General features: G+C 40.3%; 1 long non-coding RNA gene across 1 annotated transcript; it reads right to left on the reverse strand.

The window, feature by feature from the left end:
- Window positions 1–10,929: 10,929 nt before the first annotated feature.
- Window positions 10,930–18,609, reverse strand: LOC118169775. The gene is made up of 3 exons (XR_004752274.1): window positions 17,937–18,609; window positions 13,930–14,051; window positions 10,930–11,601 (listed from the first exon to the last, which is right to left on the reverse strand). It is a non-coding gene; the product is annotated as an uncharacterized LOC118169775 (long non-coding RNA).
- Between the last annotated feature and the right edge of the window lie 48 nt (window positions 18,610–18,657).

An 18,657-nucleotide genomic window follows, 5' to 3' on the forward strand; every position in this document is an offset into this window, starting at 1 on the left:
GATGATACATAGGAGTTGTAACTCCATACTGATAAGTTCTGAAATAAAGTATCATCATCTGAAATACTGTCTATGGAAAGAACATTTTAAATACTTCTCTAAAATGTATTTCACTGCTAAGTTTGTAATTTAGTGTTTCAAAAATAAAATGTTTTATATCTATTTTTTTTCCATAGAGCTCCCTGGAATAAATAGGGAAAAATATTTTTGTCCTGGAAAAATTCTGGATCTTTTATATACCATCTTAACTGTTTTTATGGAGTATCAAAAAGACCTAACATATTCTGGAAGCCTTTCTGAGCCTGGATTTTCAGCTTGCCCGGTGAAAAGCATCTGGCTGCATAACTGCTTTAACCAGCTTTCACATTTCTATCAGTCACGTAGGAATAAATGGACTCTTGGTTAGGAGAGCTTGTGATCTTTGGCCATCTTTGTTTAAATTTGAGATAAACACAAGTCCAGTGCACAGAACTGAGACCATTTAAAAGTGTAGCCTATGCACTAATGCCAACTTAAATCAGCTGAGGATGGAGTCAGAAATATTGTCCAGAGCACCCACACAAACCTTGCACAGCTTGCATGTCTGCATATTTTCAGTATGCTCTGTAAGAGATTATGCTGAAGAAAGTCATAGGTAAATGCTGTTATTATCTCCTCTACGTTATCTGCTCTGGCAGAACTAATGCTTTATGTTTTTCTCCTTTTAACTTTATACAATTAAGGCTTGCAGCTATTAACAAAGAACTCTGGGCAGATAAGAAGAAAAGGCCTAGCACCGCATCATGGTACTAAATAAAACTAAAACAAGTGTGCTAAATACTTAAACCAAAGAAAGTGAACAGTCTTCAGAATATTAACACTATTGCCAGAGGAAATACCCATCAAGTTCAATAATTACCTCCAGGCTACTCCTTTTACTGTGATGTGAAAATAGAAAAAGAACTGTCCATCTGCAAGGTGTGCTGTAGCAGCTGAGCTGGTAGAAAAGAAAATGCTTTACTCATGGAAGCAAAAGCATGAGGCAAGAGTGTTGTTTTACTTTACTAAATTCCTTAAAAGAAAGGTTAAACAATGTGTGATTATTTTTTTTTAACTGAAAATTCAGAGGCTGTAAATTCTCCATCAGTTCCTTCAATCTACAAAGTACAAACACGTCTGGTAGCCAAGACTTCTGAAGTTCAAAACTGAGAAGAAAGGTAATTAGAGATCAAATATGATAAACATGAAGAAACTTCTCTAGATCTTCCAAAGCCTAAACTAATACCAAGGCTCACCAAGGAAAGAATCAATAGGCTTGTTTTGTTTTCTCTTTTAATCTTGATCATCATTGTTGGCCATTACAAAGAAAATAGAAACATTGTTCCATCCCAGCTATATTTAGCATAGTGTCTTTGGTTGGTGTGTTTTGTGCTTATTGGAGAGAGGATGAGGGGCAGGGGAAGGAGTTTATTTCAGAGGGACAACACATATGACTCTTAACTGAATGACCAGAAAAGGTATTTCTAAAGTAAGATGTCCCGTGAGGATTTAAATTATTAGTGGACCTGGTTGGCTAACAAAAGGGTAAACTGCAGCCTGACTAGCTCCAGAAGGAAATAAATAAATAAATAAATAAATAAATAAACAAACAAATAAATAAATAAATAGAATGGGAAGGAGGTGCTGTGCCACTTATTAAATCACAAATCCTCACACGTCAGTGCAGAGAGCTGTGAGGGGAGTTGGGTGCATGGCATGCTTCGCTCCAGCATCCTCATCCTGCCTCTCACTCACAATCTCCAGTTCCTCCTCCCAAGTCTCCTGCGTGAGTTCTCCAGTGACAGGGACAACCTCCACTGGGCTTTTGCCTTGACATGAGATGCAGGGAGCCCTTTGCATACATAAAATCATAAAACTTAAAAGTTTGCGGTGAAGGCCATTCCTGACATTTCTCCCACTCCCATTTCGAAATGCAGCATCAGAGTCCCTCCTTTCTTTCCATCTGATGAAATATAGCTGTTGTAAAATGCTGGCTAACCACATTTAGCGAATGGAGATAATCAAATAAAAATGAAGCTATACTTACCAAAGAAATACAGTTTCCAAAACACAGACTTTGGCTAGGGACTGTGTTTTGCTTAAGAGTCTGCCAGGAGATCTGTGGACTGTTTTGTAAACACTTCCAAACTGGTGTTTGTGGGAGAGACACATGGGGAGGGGATAAGAGACAGATGGACGCATGAAACATATCACAATGGAAGTTCACCAGGAAAGAAAATGCTCGAGATCTGCTTTGATGGAGGCCTATGAGGACTGCAAATGGTGGAAAGAGGGTGAATGGGGAATCACTGTGCATTGTTTCCATTGTGTCCAGTTGCACAGGAGTGAGGGGACAGCCTAGATTTTACATTTAAAACAAAGAAACAGAAATGTTTTTCCCACATAGTGCATTTTATTTGTGTAATTTATAATTACCAAAGTTATAAATGAACTCTAAAGGAAAGTAGATGGGTTTGGAAAGGATGGGATTACCAGAACCATTTAGTGCTATGGTTTAGGTGCAATTTGCAGCCCTGCCAGCCCCAAATCAATGACTGCTGAAGCTGTGTCCTAAGGTACCAGATGGTGTTCCAAACAAGAGCATCTTTAAGTGGCCTTATTCCTTATACTCAAATCCTGAGGTCCCTTCCAGCCCAAATCACAAACTATTATGTTTTAACTTGTAACAATTAAATCATTATGAGCCTATGATGCTGTGATAATGGTGCCACAACTTCTTTCCTTCAGATTTCATTACTTTTTCTATCCTGGTGATTTTGGATTAATTACCTTAGTTTCTCAAGTCAATACATCTTGCTGCATACTTTTGTCTGAATGACGATTACTCTAACTGTCCCAGCTTTTGAGCCATTAAACTTGAGGCCCTACTATGCAGTACTGCCAATATCAAGTTCCCCTGCTCCCTCCAGTTACAGCAGTGTCCCCTGTTACTGGAGGCTGCTGCCGAGGCAGGAGGAGGCACTGTCCTCTGCTTTTGTGAGACAGGGCATAGACACAGCAATTCAGACTGCAGGACCAGCGCTCAGCATCATCTTCTGCCTCTCAGACACCCCATTCCCCCTCCTTGGCTTCTCCAGTCCCATAGGGAGGGTTACAACATACAACCAGGCACTGTGCACCTCAAAGACCCTTTCCAGGGGGCTATTGGGGATAACAGGTGAATGATGCTTGTCTGGGTGCTTCTGCTCAAGAGCTACATACAGTGTTTCAGACCTCAGCCTGGAAAGAAACAAGTACATGATCTCGCTGTTTCAACTTCCCTACACAAATTTCTCTCAAGTAGGGAAACATGTAAGCCTTATGTTATTCACAGAGTTAATTGCTTCTTCTGTCATATTGCTCAGGCAATTTTATCTTTTTGAATTCTATAGAAATAAGAGCAATTAGCTTTCTGACTATTGTTCTTTTCATTTGTTTCAGCTGCCCATTTCCCATTCTTCTTTATAGAACAGCTAACAGTAGATATTTTGCTCAGACAGATTTCAAGAACTGGAATTCAAAGAATACAAAAATGTATTGTCCCTTTGCATTTCTCCATATCTCAGAAGGCTGTGTAGCACACATTTCATACTATACCTGGTTCATTTCTTTCCTTTCACACTCTTAGAGCTGTGGGCATGGGCTTAGTTTCTAAAACATGCAATTGTTTGGTAGGCAGATAATGGGTTGTTGCATCGTGGATGCAGGATGCTAGCTTTGTTTTCACATTCTTGAGATTTGTGACTGGGGACACTGCCAATGACGTTTTCCTGTTGCACGGATCAACCTGTTAAAGGCTGACCTCAGCTACTTGCAACTTTCCATTTTCTTGCATAAGAGAAGCACAAGCTGGATGCAAGAAGCTGAGCAGCTTTCTCCCTACAGTTCCTGTGCCCAGCTGCCTGGCAGCGTGCAAGCCCCAGGCTCAGTCCAATAGGGAAAATGCAGCCTATGGCTTCCACATCTCAAGCAACATCTCTGCCCTGCCATCTTCTGCATGGACTTCTGCCCAAGCTCAACCTCAAGAATTCCCGTCCTCTTCTTCCATGCACAGTACAAACGTATTTTGTCTCCAGACAGCATGGAGACGTGGTCTGCAGAGCTACGAGCACCATCCTCCCCTCCACTGCAGGCCAACAACCCCATGAACCTCATGGTTCTGCACTTCTCCAAGGTGCCAGGTGGGAAATGGGTCTCCTGGACACCAGAAAGCCATGGATTAGGAGGTACAGCCAGGCAGTGCAGAGATCTTAAGAGTAAGCTCTCTTCAAAGAGAAAGATGATGGAAAAAATCATTAACAAATGTCATGTCAACACATACATTTAGTTGCAAATTTGGGCCAGAAGGAGGACAGGAAGGGAGATTATTGCAAGATGTTTAAATAAATTAATGTTGTCTTGAAATTAAAAGATCACTGCTGTGGAAATTAATGCTATTGTCTTGGAATCCATGGGGGTCCTGTATGTAAGGAAAAGCTACTGTACATTTCTCCATAGTAAGTCTGAATTTATTTAGGTTAGCATACAAATAATATTGCAACTCTGTTCAGTTAGAAATATCTATAATTTCAGAAGAGAGAGCCTGAGAAGGATTATTGCTGACTAGACGTTAAAGCACCTTCCTCATGCTGAACACACCCCTGTGCAGAACTGTGACTTTGCAGAGCCCATGGGGCGCTTGCGGACAGCCTGAACTGCGGTGTGGGTTTCTGAGATGAGATCCAGACTTGGAGGATGATCGCTTTAGGAACAAGAATTTACCTGGTGTGTTCCCTTCACCTTTTCCCCACCTGTCCCCTGAGGTCCTGTTTACAGCCAAATGGTGTTTTCCAGTTTATTTGTATCCCGTGGCTTCCTGTTTGTCAAGTGTAGCCACGACCTCTTGTACTACGCCTACTCTGCCCTGTGGGATTCCTGGCACGTTTCTCATCCACACTACTTGCCTTGCGTGGAGAAGTTAACCAAATGTAGAATATGGTAAATTGTGCTAGAAAACACAACACAATTTTAATTTTATCATTAGCTTTGGTCTTCCTTGATGTCAGGGGAAAGTAACTTCCTTAGGGAGAACTTTCACTGAAGCCATAAAGCATTATTAGTGCTAGCAACTTTCTGGGAAAGTCCTTAAGGATTTATTTTCTGTAGCACAGGGTAGGCCTTTTGTGTACTGCCAAGCCAAGACCAGAGTTAAGATCTGTGCTGCATGAGATTTCTGAACGCATGAAACTTGTTATTTTCTCTTTTGTTTTCAAAGCATTAAAATGGAGCTATGGTATTTTGGACACCAATCCAATTGTATTCGGTGTTTAATAATCTCAGCACCACGTAGCTTTTTTAAAATGACAGAGGAGGTTTGCTGATGGCTTATAGTGTGCTCCTGGTATTAGCGTGATTGTATCCTCTCATTTCAAACAGTTTTTCATAATAATATGAAAACATCTTTAGATGCGTTTTAGGTAACAGCCAAGATGTACCCAAGGGGTGCAATTATGACTTGCTGTATTAAAGCAAAACGAGAAGGTGTTGCATTGAAAATATCCTGAGACAAACAATGATTCTAGAGAAATGGATTGTTTTAAATTTTCTTTTATTTTTCCAGAAATAGATACTCACTAAAAAATGTGAGTGGTTTTTTTTGTTTGTTTTGTTTTGTTTTTCTTTTTCCTGCGTGGCATTTATTTATTTATTATGTATTTATTTTGGAGATACGATCAGCAAATATTAGATGTGTCAGACCAAGAGGGATGGATTTAAAATGTTGAATGATTCAAGATATCTGCCTATAATGGATAACTTGCAGTAAAAGCAGCTAACGCTCAGTAATGCGCAGAGCAGAGTGGCATTCGGTGCCACTGGGCGCTCGCAGCCTGCAGGTGTAGCCCTACAGGAGCTCCAGGTACATGGAGTGCTGAGCCCACCTGGCACTGATTAAACCATCAGGGTCTAAAAATAAGTAGCACAGACAAAATGCTACAGGAAAAAAAAAAAAAAAAAAAACAGCTGAGGCATTAGTGCTGGTTGACAGTGCATCAGAAACTGCTGAAATTTTCTGATCACCACTCACCTTCTTCAATTAAGTCATCCTGCTAAGTATTACACAATTCCTTGATGGGAAGGATCCAGGCCACGAGGGAGCTGGGTGTTTCCTCCTGTAAGCAGCAGCTAATCACGAGACTTCCCATCTACCTTACATCCCCAAGAATACATTTACGTATGAAAGACAAAGGCTTTAAATCAGTCAATGTAAGCCATGAATAACTCGATTAGAATCAGTGTCTTCAGCCAGTGCAGTTTAGATAAGGCTGAGCCCAAAAGACTGTAATCAGGTCTCAGTGTGGCATCGCATGATGAATCATAGCCTTATTGGCTTTAGATGGAGCACAGATTTTAGATTGACAGATTGCTGATAGGTTAATGGATATCCTATTTTTCTTGATACTTTTCTTCACATTAAGAGTTGGAGAAAAACTTCTGGAGGAAGGACTGATTGTGTGCTGTTATTTTGTAAAGGTGACATGGGCTATAGGGTGTGCTATACGGGTAAGCACACCGGGGTCTCTGGATCCATTCCGCTCCCCTCAGCTTGGAAGAGTGGTGAAGGAACAGAAACCACGCATGGAGAAAACAATACTAAAAGGTATCCAGTGAGTTAGGGTAGACAGAACAAACTCAGTTCCTACAGTCTGCCAAAGACAAGGCTCAGGGGAGACGAGATCACAGAACATAAATACCTTCAAGAGAAGAGATTATTTGCATTACCAGAAAATGACAAAACAAAAACTAGTGGCTTCAAACTAGGGAACACAGAGTGCAGGGTAGTAATTACACCCTGAACAGAGCACAGTGCCAATGAGAGAGGGGCAGGAGGGAGGAAAGAGATGAGAAGAGAAAACTTAGAATGATAGAGAAGAGAGGATTACAAACATAATTAGTTAATTGTTTGGGAAGCTGCAGGATTAGGAGTAGGCACAAGCAATATCCTTTCTCTTTTCACAGGAGAGGCCTGGGGTCTGCTGCAAGCTGCCCACCACAGCAAAACTTCCTTAACTCCAGGGGTCTTTTCTGTGCAGGCATTTCTTGTCTGGGAGGAACTAAACAAGAAGATCAGGGCTGCCAGGAGCCCGTGCCCTCTGCCCAGACTCCATGGGTCTGCATCCACTGAGCTGCCTGGAGAGCAAAGATTCCTGGTCCCACAGGGCATCTCATTTGCCCCAGGCAGGCCTCAGGGCAGGAATCCCAATTCTTTATCTAACTTGCCACCTCAGCTGGGGAACATTCAGACCAATAAAGCAGAAGGAGCTAGGCTAGCCTGGGCTGTGGATTCACAATATGCTCATCTCTTACATGGACAGTTTGCTGTCTTTGTCATTAATCCACAAATTCTTCTCTTTGCCCCAGGGAGGAAAAGGCCACACCCTGCCCCCGAGGGTCCCCTGAGGTGGGCAGATACTCGAGATGCTTCAAATCCCAGAGCTCATATCTGCAAGCAGGTTTCTTCTCCAGCCACCCGCAACATGGTCTGCCCTTCCAGGAAGTTGTGATCAAGACTTTTAACTTCCTCGTCTTTTGTGATTAAGGTTTTTTAAAATGTGCTATGTAATAGTATTTAGTTAACTACAGTAGGGCTGGTCCCACTCTGATTTTAATGTCTCACTATACTTTCCGATTCATTTTAGTTCTTTTCCCTGTATGGGCAACTCCAGATATGCAAAAATAAATCTCCTTTTTAAAGGAAGGAGCAAGCACGTTTTGAAAGAAATAATAAAGACAGATAAGTCAGAGCATTCTGAGACAAAGACGGGTGTCTAACTCAGTTGACAACACAGTCAAAACCTGTCGCATGCCCACAAGTGCCATATATCCTTTCCCCCACTGAAGCAGTATCAAAGGTGAAACAAGTCAATTTAAAAAATATTCCTCAATTTAAAATAATTGTTTATGCTTATTGGAAAAGGGCTGTGGATGAACAATGAGACCCCTGGGGCATTTCAGAAGTAGAACTGGGGTTCACACAAGAGATTGCCTTTTAGATAGACGATAAAAAATGTTCATCTGGTTTAGGATTTTTTTTTAGTTAAGTCTTTCATTCTAAAATATATATAAGCTTAAAATATTACCATGAATTAAAATATGCACTTATATTTGGAGTAAATAAAGAAAATTATGGAAGATGGCAAATTACCATATTCCAGATCTATTTCCAGGAAAGCAGTGTCTGATTAGCACATAGTTTAATCAGGTAAACAGAGGACAACCAACTCTAAAAATAATATTGGGTTTTATGTCAGTAAAAATTAGCAGGATGAGATCTTTACTCTCTCAGTTGTTTTCAGATTAATTGGAATACATAATGAAAGTAATTACACTCTGATATTTTGGTGCATGTCTCAGTGTATCTTGGAAGGAGTCCAGTGAGTTGTCTGTCTGTAACTGACTTATAGAATGGTGATTTGTCTTCTGAAATTGCTCCTTATGAGCAATAAACAGGGAGTGTTTGTATAAATAGTAAACGTCTCTTGATTTTTACCAAACTGATTTGCCTTTCTGTGCCCTCCAAAAGATGTCATTAGGAATAAATTACTAAAAAAAATCCCATGTGATTCTCCCACACACGCCCAAAAAGTCCCTCTTGAAGCTAAAAATTGAAAATTGGCCTGATGTTCAACATGCTTGTATATATTACAGACTGTGTGTGTACAAATCATGATACATTCATGGAAATATTTTTGTGTATGGGGAAAACAGCCTCTGCTATGCCAGGGAAGCAAGTCATCTCTTTTTTGTCCAAAATGTAGCAGAGTTGATAAAGAAGTGTGGGAAAGGCTGGTTAAAAGTCACTGAGTGAAAGCAGGGCATGGCCTGGTGCAGAGGTCAATTCTTCACAGTATTTTGGGTTTTCATGCAGAATGCAGAGTCCCTTCCACTCTCGTCATTTAAAAAAAAAAAAAATAATGGTGCAGGATAAAAGATGAAATTACAGATACATTTGGGGAACCAAAAGGCTCTTGAAGTCGGTATCTCTGGTGTTTGTCAGTCCTGCAGCGGCAAGGACAGTTCCTGTCTTGTGCAATTAGCTCCCTCCCTTCTCAGGTCTCACAAGGTCCCCACGGAGGTTCCTAACCGCTCCCACTGCTGGCTTTGCTCCTCCTCTGCAGGATTTGGGCTTGGCCCCACCAGCACATCCCAGCCCCTCCAGTCCCACACCAGCCAGGGTTCTCGGGTGTTTATGGGATGTGCTAAAAGAGCAGGCTCGGTTACAAAATAGCCGGTGGTCCCAAAGATCGCATCCTAGTGTGTGCCATAGGCTCTGCCCTTCTCTCAAAGGACTGCCACCCCTCTCCAGCCTTTTAGGCACTGTGTGGGTCAGATAAGCAACAAGTATCACTGCAGAACACCATCAGCACGTTGGTGGTGCTTCTGCTGCCAGCGTTACCCCCATTATCCCTTCCCAAACCTCACTCAGACAAAGCTGGCTGTGTGCAGGTCTGGAGAAACCCTTCCCCACTGTAGCCTCCTCTGGGCTGGCTGCGTATTTATGTGTGCATTTCTGGTGCGTAACAGCGACTGGCACATTTTTTGTGATAACTGTTGTCTTGAATTTTTTACAGGCAGAGCTCAGGTGAAAGTTAGGACTAAAATTTTAGGAATGCACAAAAAGAACTTGTTAAAATAGTTTCTGCAGGTAACATCAGTGACCTTTTAGCTGCTGTTTACACACACACAAACCCACAAGTTTTTAAACTATGCTTTGAATTTAAAATTAATTTATTATACAAAAGAGATATCAATTCTAGTTAGTGAACTGACAGATTGTTTCTGGTCTTCATGGGCTTGATTTCCAGAGGTGTTTGGTGCCTAACAAAGCAGTTCATTACCTTCTGGGATTTCAGAAAGGCGGCAGTAGGCCGGCTGTTTTGCCTCCACCAAAATCAGTGTGAGCAGGATGCTGAAGCATTTCTGAAAAGACTTATCTGCATCTATATGTGCAAGAATGTCTTTGTAAACACATCCAGATATTCCTTAATTTTTCAGATTCAGATGAAGTTTTTCTTGTCCATCTGGGGGTGTGTTTGTAAGTCAGAAGACAGAAACTTTTTTTTTCTACTTTTTTTTTTTTCAGCTCAGTCTCTCAACTTCAGATAAAGTAACACAAATGAAGAAAATATTCTGTTTGCACAGCTGAAAACTCAGCTGAAAGTAATTGAGGAAAACTTCTTTCATATAGCAGGAACTGAAAAATCTATGTAATAATAATAATAAAAGAATCATTTTCCATCATAAAGATTTATACAACGTAATATATAACATTAGAGCAAAAGATTTAACTCAGGTTGATCATAGTGATGTAGGAGATACTTTTCATACTGAATAAAAAAGCAGTTTTGAATTCATTAACATCTGAGGAAAGTTCATTTCTGTGGCACATTTTTATTTACTTACATAATCAGAGACAATTTAGGCCTTAGAACAGGCTGTTATCATCATGAATTTAAGTAGTATTTTTAAAGACAAACATATTAATTTTAAATTAAAACTTCAAATTTAAAGAAAAAAGAATGTCTTTTTTTTATGTCGGTAAACATAAACACTAAATCCAACATTTATGTGTTGTACCTCAATTATGGAAAAGTCTTTTAACCATGTGTGATAATATCCACAAATCTGTAGTATATCCAATATATACACATTGTCCTGAATATGTGACATTACACAGCAGACCCAAATAATGTACTTACAGATATAGCCACAATAGCAACAGTCCTCTAACAACCACTATTATTACCTTAAGCAATAAAGGACATGACAGTTCTAAATCGGAGCAGCGGCTAGCATTTATAAGATTTCAGCATTCAGACAAACAAGCTACCAAACGTAATTCCGATAATGTGTTGGGGCATAAGTGATACTAAACTGATGTGGATACATTATGATGACTCAGAGAGACAATATCACATTATAAATTCCAGGTAATACCTTTCTGTTCAGAGTGGATGTGTTCTTGCTATGAAAAGTAGATATCTTAAAAGTTGTTCCTTTGGGCTAAAAATTGTTTGAATTCCTAAAGATGACTGAAATACAGTGCAAAGAGCTCTAAAAGGCTTAAAAACAAAGAAAGAGAAAGAGGAAAAATGAGATTTTATTTTAATATGCAAGTTACTTTGTTGTTATCCTATCACAAGAACCTTGTTACGATCTAATTTGGACAAGTTGGTAAAACGTGCCTCAGGGTGCTGGCCCTTCTAGTTTGGTCACGTCCAATCAATTTTGTATTATCATAACAATCTGGCCTTTTTTATTATTATTATTTTACCATGACACCCACAGTCCAGGCATGAATGTGCTCAGAGTGCAAATCTGCTTTCTGCAATGCACAGGCATAATCTTTGCAGTCACGAGAAGTTCACTGGGTCATGCCTAGAAAGTGAAATGAAAAATGTCCCGTTTGTGCTGCTCTCCCCTGCCCCCTCCCAAAGACTCACCAACTCTTCTGATGATACCCCGGTATATAATAACGCCTTCCGTGCTGTATTTTCCAACTTCTATTGCCAGGTTTCCTAGCAGCAGGTTGTAATTGGAATCTGACTGTGAAATAAACAGGTACAAAATGACTGACAATCCACAAAGATGTAAAAATACACACATTTTAACCCCATGCTGGTAAAAGAGTTCCTGCACTGATTCTACCAAGTATCGTCTTTTCCTGAAGATGAAGAAACACTTCCAGACACTAGGCTCTTTTTTTTTTTTTGTTTTAAATTCCATCAGAATAACAAGCTTACAAAACAAATTTATTTTTTTTAATTTTTTTCCACCACGTGCTTTGGCATGTGTTTTTATCAGTATTGTCTTCATACCACTACCATAGACTAGAGCTACTCAGACTTTTTACCCCCATGTTTCTTTTCAAAAAATGGGTGTCACACCAGGGATGGTGACTCTTGCAACAACAAAGTAGGGAAGAGGTGATTTGCAGCTCACAATCTGAGAAAAGCAATTATTAATCAAATGGCCAAGGCTCTTTTTCGTGAATGCTGCCAAACTCTTCCCTTTACAAACCCTTCATTTCAATCATTAATAACTCTTCCAAAATTTAACTGTTGGGGCTGAAATTTTTCATGTCTGGTTTCCAGAAGAGTGTCAGCATAAATTGTCCACTTGTTTCCAATAATAAAGTCAGCAGAAAATATATTATTTGCCAATCATACTATTTACCAGTGATTACTACAACAGTTTTGTCAATAATTTCTGGCAGTATGTTGACTTGAGGCAAGGAAGTAAAATTTGGCACTGAATAATCTGTGTGTGATGGATAAGCCTTTTGTTGTGCATCTATGTCTGTGGAGGGGTATAATACTCAAATGTAGCCAAGTTACAAATAATTGAAAAAAAAAATATATCTGATTGCATATGCTTAATAGCAGCTGATAAACAGCATTTCCAAGGATTCTGTCCATGCTAAGCTGATTTTCTTCCTGACCCCAGGATAAAGGAGGATAAAGCAGGACTTTCCCTACAATTGCTAGTCCCAGAAGCTCTGGCTCTGGGGCTGGACGTAAAACCAAGGCTGAGGCTGTGTGGATCTGACCCCTCCCCACGGCAGAAAAGCAGGGAGGGAGGTGTCAGTCTCCTTTACTGGAGGCAACCACTTGGCAGCACCTCTTTGATGAGCATTTCTCATTGCCCCATGGCAGGGGCACAAGACAGAGCTGAACACAGGAAATGCCTGTGTCCTACTCACACAAAACAGAGATGCTCCAGTAGGCCAGATGGAGTGAAAGCAGGTTGCCAAAGGCAGCGGTAGATGAGAAGTCCAACAACCTGTGCCTCCTCCCCAGGCTCTGCTGAGCAGCTCTGGTTCTCCCAGAACATCCTTTAAGGGTTTCAGCAAGCATCCCATTGTGGGGCTCGGCTGGTACCAAAATCCTGAAAATGTTCAAGGAACTGGAAAGCAATTTCCTACCTAACTCTAGGTGGAATGCACATAATGCTTGAGAAAACGAACTGCAGGGAAATAAAAATTGATTTCATAGTTAAGACAGCCAAATGCTGCCCTGGAGACCTGAAATCTGCCACTGACTCACAGAGCTGTTGCGTGAGGCTGTGTGGGGCAAGGCACTTAAAGCTTTACAGATTTGCATCACTTACGCTTTCTTCATTTTCTGGGTTCTTGAATCAAGACCCTGCATTTGTCCTGCAGGAGCACTTCATCCTCATACCTGACATCAGTGAGGGTTGCACTGCACGCAAAACCAAAGTGCCCCAGAGTCTGATGAAAACTTATCTACTGCTTTCTTCCTCAGTGTCCAAATCTTGTAGTTAAAGTCATCATTTATAGTCCTCTACTTCAGTTTATTATCTGCAAAATCATACTAATAATACTCTTCATTGAAGCCAAGTAGTTTGACAGTAAGTTCATTACTGCTTGTGAAACAGCTGGACACTCTAATGATGACCATAAAAGAAATGGTCATAAGGAAACAAATAATGCTGCATTAGAGCAAGTTTGCACAATGTGAAATTAATAAGGCATTGGACACTCAATGAACACAAGGATAAAATCAAATACTGAGCTCATTAATGGGCCATCTACATGAAGCATGTTTCCATGCCAGGTGTCTAACTTAAAAGAGTTTCAGCAGAAGAGGTCCATCAGCAAGGACAAAACCATAGTATGTGTTCTCTTCATTAAAGACTGATTATAAAGCACAAACCCAAAGGAAGCAAGTTAAAATAGCACAGACTGAAGCCAGAAAACACCAGAGTTATGTTTTACTGCTTGACTTCCAAAGCTTTGCATCTTTTTAATGTTTCTTTTTATACATGATGTTAACATGTGCAAATAATAATAACAAAAAATATATAAATAAATAACAAAATGCAGGACAGCTAAACTGCAAATTATAAACTTACAGCTTTAAATGCTGATATGCTTTCCTGGGAGCTTCATTCAGACCATATGATTTTGCAGTATGTAAATGTAATATTGGCAACACCAAGACTTGATTTAGTACCTAGCAATAAATCCCTGAAACCTAGAAGAGACAAGAACAAGATCAGCCTCAGAACTCCTACAGAAATGAGAGCTTTAATGTAAAGAAATGTAAACAAAACTTGGGATGACAGCAGTGACACATTTTCCATTTTTTTCCTGACATCTTTCTGCAGCTGATGCGATTTAGCACAGAAATTGAATCCAATGACAAATGGTAAAAATCCTTCTTTGATACAACGTCTCAAAGCAGCCCTCTCTCACAGCATGTGTTCCATGAACACAGGCTGACAATTGGGAAAAAAAAAAAAAAAAAAAAAAAAAAAAAAAAAAAAAAAAAAAAAAAAAAAGGCTAAACCTTTACTCTAGGCAGTCATTTTGTTTTCTCCAGCCTGGCAAACTGGAGGGCCAGGGTAACGGGCTGGAGATCAGGGGCACCAAGAAGAGAAGCAGGGCCAAGAGGACATGGGCAGCCCCCAGGCCTGGTTTTGTGCAGCAGTGCAGGGGTGTCCCAAGGTACCAGTCCCATCTGAGGGACCAACCAGCCTGCCCTGCTGAAGGCTTCCTCACTCCTCTCCACTTCGTGACTCTCACTCAGCAAACCAGCACCCTTAAGCTCAAAGTCCAGAAGGATTTAATCCTCCTCACATGGCCCTCAACATGGCCCTCAACAAAAGGGACTTTTCTGGCAGCTTCCCCTTTGTCTTGTGTCCTTTGCAATCAGGAGGTTCCCAGGCATGACACACCCCTGCATGCCTGAGCTTGAAGAGCCTCAACTTGGAATGGGGATTTGGAGCTCACACTCAACAAATTAATTCTGTGACTTACAATAAGAAGATTTCATACAGTCCTGCTCGATGCTTTTAAAAAAAATTCCTTATCATACATTAGCATAAAATTAAAAATACACTCAGTGCTATGCAGATGATATTTATGCACTGCACCGGGCTCTGTACAGCGACTTATGCATGTCATACACCCCCTGCCACGTGTGTTTGAGGCTTCATGTGCAAGATAACCTGGTTATCACAAAAGCTGTGGTATAATTTGGACTTGCCAGTAAAGTTAAAAGCCATTTATAATCTTGAAGAAAATGAAAATACTGTGTATTTCTGACTGTAATATAGCAAATGAGTACTAACCATCATTCTACATTTTGATATCACTTAGAAATTTTCTTCACAGAATATCTGAAGAACCTTTTGGATATTAAATTTGCTATCATGATTGATCTTAATGCATCAGTCATATATTTCTCTTCCTCTTTCAAATTACACTTACTGAAGAAATAGAAATGTACTGAACAAGGAACAAAAATATGTACTCAGAGTGAAAAGAAATGTGCTCTCCATTTTGAAGTTGCAATGAACTGATATTTTAAATTTACAAATACTATAAATATTTCTTATAATTCTCAGGTTAGTCATGTGCAATGGGATTCCAATGAGACTGCAATATTTATTAAGATTTTTTAACGCTTATTTATTTAGCTAGTCATTGAGTAGACTGTGCTGGTGCTCTGCCTCAGGTCCCAGGAATGTGCAATCAGCCTTGAAGTGCTGGTAGCCCAATCCTGGAAGGTACAAAACAACTTCATCTTTCATTTCAGTAGAAGACAAGAATGTTTTGCATCCCTTAGCAAGAAGCACATGAAAGAATCTGCTCTAAATTAGCTGAGAAACAGCTTCATGTGAAATTTTGCATTTGTTTCTAATGAGAAAAGTTATTTCCAACAGAAGAGGACAGCTATGCCAGCAGAACATTTGACCCACTGATTTCAGAATTTTCTTTCCATTTCTGAGAAATCTCCCATACCGAAAGAGACTGACATGTTGTACACTGTCCAATTTTGTTTTATTATGTTTTAAATGTGCTTCTTCAGAACATTTCCAGAAGTGTTCTGAGTGCTTACAAAATCACCGTGAAGTACTTTATTCTAAAGATACTACCCACAAACAACTAATGTAACCTTATTCTGCACACATTCATTTAAATATTTATTAATGAGGCAGAATTGTTGATCATAATCCTGAAGTGATACACTAAAAAGAAGATCTGTTATAACAAAGTACTTAGTAGGATACACTGGATCAGCTAACTCGAGTGAGCCACATGCTGCAACAGTCAGCGCTGATGTAGAGAATTTTTGCATCAGAGCAGGTAAAAAAAATACTTTTGTCAAAAAGTTTATCAGATTCAACAGAGCTGGACTTTGTTAGAGCAAAAGGTGACAAAGGAGAAAAGAATGACATTTTGTTTATCCCTTCTGCTGGCAAGACTTTTGAAATTCTTTTGATCATAGGCATTAGTCGAAGCACATTTTTCAAATGAAAACTGCTTTTAGTGCTTTGATTTATATATATATATATATTAATCTCCCTAAAACTTGACATTTTGAACAGTCAGCTTTTCAGCAGTCATGGTCTGAGCCACTGAAAGCGGGCTTTGGTACAGGTCTTACATGTGTTATATACAGTGCCTTAGTTCATTCTGTGTGATAAGTAAACTCATTTTTAAGAGATATATCAACATTTTCTACTTTTAAATGTTATTTTAAAAAATATTAAACTTTTTAATCTCAGCATCTTTTTTAAAGTTTGTTTAGTACAAACATACAAAGCATTTATTTAGTTCATTCTGTTTCTTTCTTTATATTTGTCTTAAGATTCATAGCAAATCAAAAATATCTGTTCACCATAGGAACAAAAATTACAAGGTCAGTGATGCTCCGTTTGCTTGTCATTGATTGTTGTTTTTTCAACTCGGTTATCAAAAGAGGTTATTGAATATGAGAGGATAAAAAGTGTATTTATCCTTCTGTACCCATTCATGTGGCCTGCAAATCTACCATCTGCCAGGAATAAGAGGTGGGTCGAGCTGCACCATTTCATGAGCAGAGTAGGAAAAACCGCACTGCAATCCAGTCATCGTAACCACCGCAATTACCCAGCCCCACAGCAGCGCTGGGGAAGTGGTCAATAAGTTCCCTCAGCTCATGAAGGGAGGGGAGGACAGGGCCAGCTGCCATCCCCCAAACCTCTGGGCAATATCATGTGCCATTTCACTTTGCAGTGGCATCCTGGATTAGGTGATTTCAGATCAACGCCGATTGTACACACTTTTACTCAGTCGGAAGACAGATAATTTCTGATTATCAGAGCAAAACATAACATGTTTGTGCTTGTTCCTGTCGGCCAGTTTGAGCAAGTGGTTCCTTTTGCCTGAGTGCATCACCCAGTTTATGATGCTTTGCTGTGGACTACCTCATGATCAGTTCCTAAATTTGTTTGGAGTTGTGCATGTGGTTACTTGCAAGCAGTGCAGGTATATTCCACAGTGGGCAGGGTATTTATTGTTCATGACAGCCAGTACATAGCCAAGCTGCAGAGTAAGCTACAGCAGTATCAGTGCCTGATATCTCCTCACGCTCTGCATGCCTGTGGTTGCATGCATTGACTTGCAGCATGAGTCACATAATGATGGGTTACATCCGCGACACCGTACCATACGAGCATGGCACAGCAGTGGTGGGAAGGGTGAAAATACAGATACACCTCAAAATGAATGTCACAGAAGTAATTATATGATGCAGTTGCCCATTGCAGCTGAGGAGTGGGCTCTTGCCCCGTGAGCTTCTCTCAGTTGCACAGACCTATTGCTGAAAACAAAGTTGTCCTTGGAACAAAGGAGCCTTCTTTTACAACCGGAGTGGTGAATTCCAGATGGGTACTGACTCAGCACAGTACTCAGCACAGACACACGAAAAATCAGAAATGATAAAAGTCCTAGTAAAGATAAAGGTGTCTACTGGCACCAGGGCAGTCTGACCACATTTCTCCCAGCCCTTGCTTTTGGTCCTGCTTAGGTGTTGTCCCACACCACCTCATAATGTCATACTTGACATTAATAAATGACTTTTATCACTTACCAGTACAGAGTTAACAGGAAAGAGATGTCCTGCCTTCACTGTCTGCAGGGCTGGATGTTCTCCTGCTCAGAGCTGCGTTCCCCGAGCTGGCCAAGACACGGCCCCATGGTCTGGCCCCACATGAAGATGTGGCATTGCCCAGCATGAGAAGTTTATCATGGAAATAACAACACCTTCTCCCAGACTAATTATTTTGTGTGCATAGAGGTACCTTATGATGCAGATGTATCAAACGGGAGAGCCTGGAAGGGCCTGCAGGGGCAACCAACACTCAAGAGCACAGAGAGCAAAGGGGAAATGTTGCAGCTCCCTCTGCCCTGCACAGGTCTGGGGACCTCTTGGTTTTGTTTTTTATGAGAGACATAATGGCAGAGGTAAATCAGATAGGTAGGAAGAACAGATAATCCAGGAAGTTCAAGAGTTAAATTGTCTCCAAAGTTTGTTCTCCCAAGGAGATGAAAGGAGCAGCTCACACGTGGCCCAGCTGTAGCCTCAGCAGTGCAGCTGTGCACTCATGTTCCCTCTCCACCAGGGATTTTATCAGCTGCACCTCCTCACACTCAGCATGACTTTAAAAGGATACAGTTCCACGTGCAGCTATGTCTACATGATGTGTACAGCTCTGCTTCTTCCAGAAATTGCACTTTATTTCTTCCAGACATTTTGCACTTCTGCTTCTATTAAATAAAATAAATAATAATAATAATAATAATAATAATAA

Source organism: Oxyura jamaicensis, chromosome 1, assembly GCF_011077185.1.
Source record: "Oxyura jamaicensis isolate SHBP4307 breed ruddy duck chromosome 1, BPBGC_Ojam_1.0, whole genome shotgun sequence".
In the NCBI taxonomy this organism is placed as follows: Eukaryota; Metazoa; Chordata; class Aves; order Anseriformes; family Anatidae; genus Oxyura; species Oxyura jamaicensis.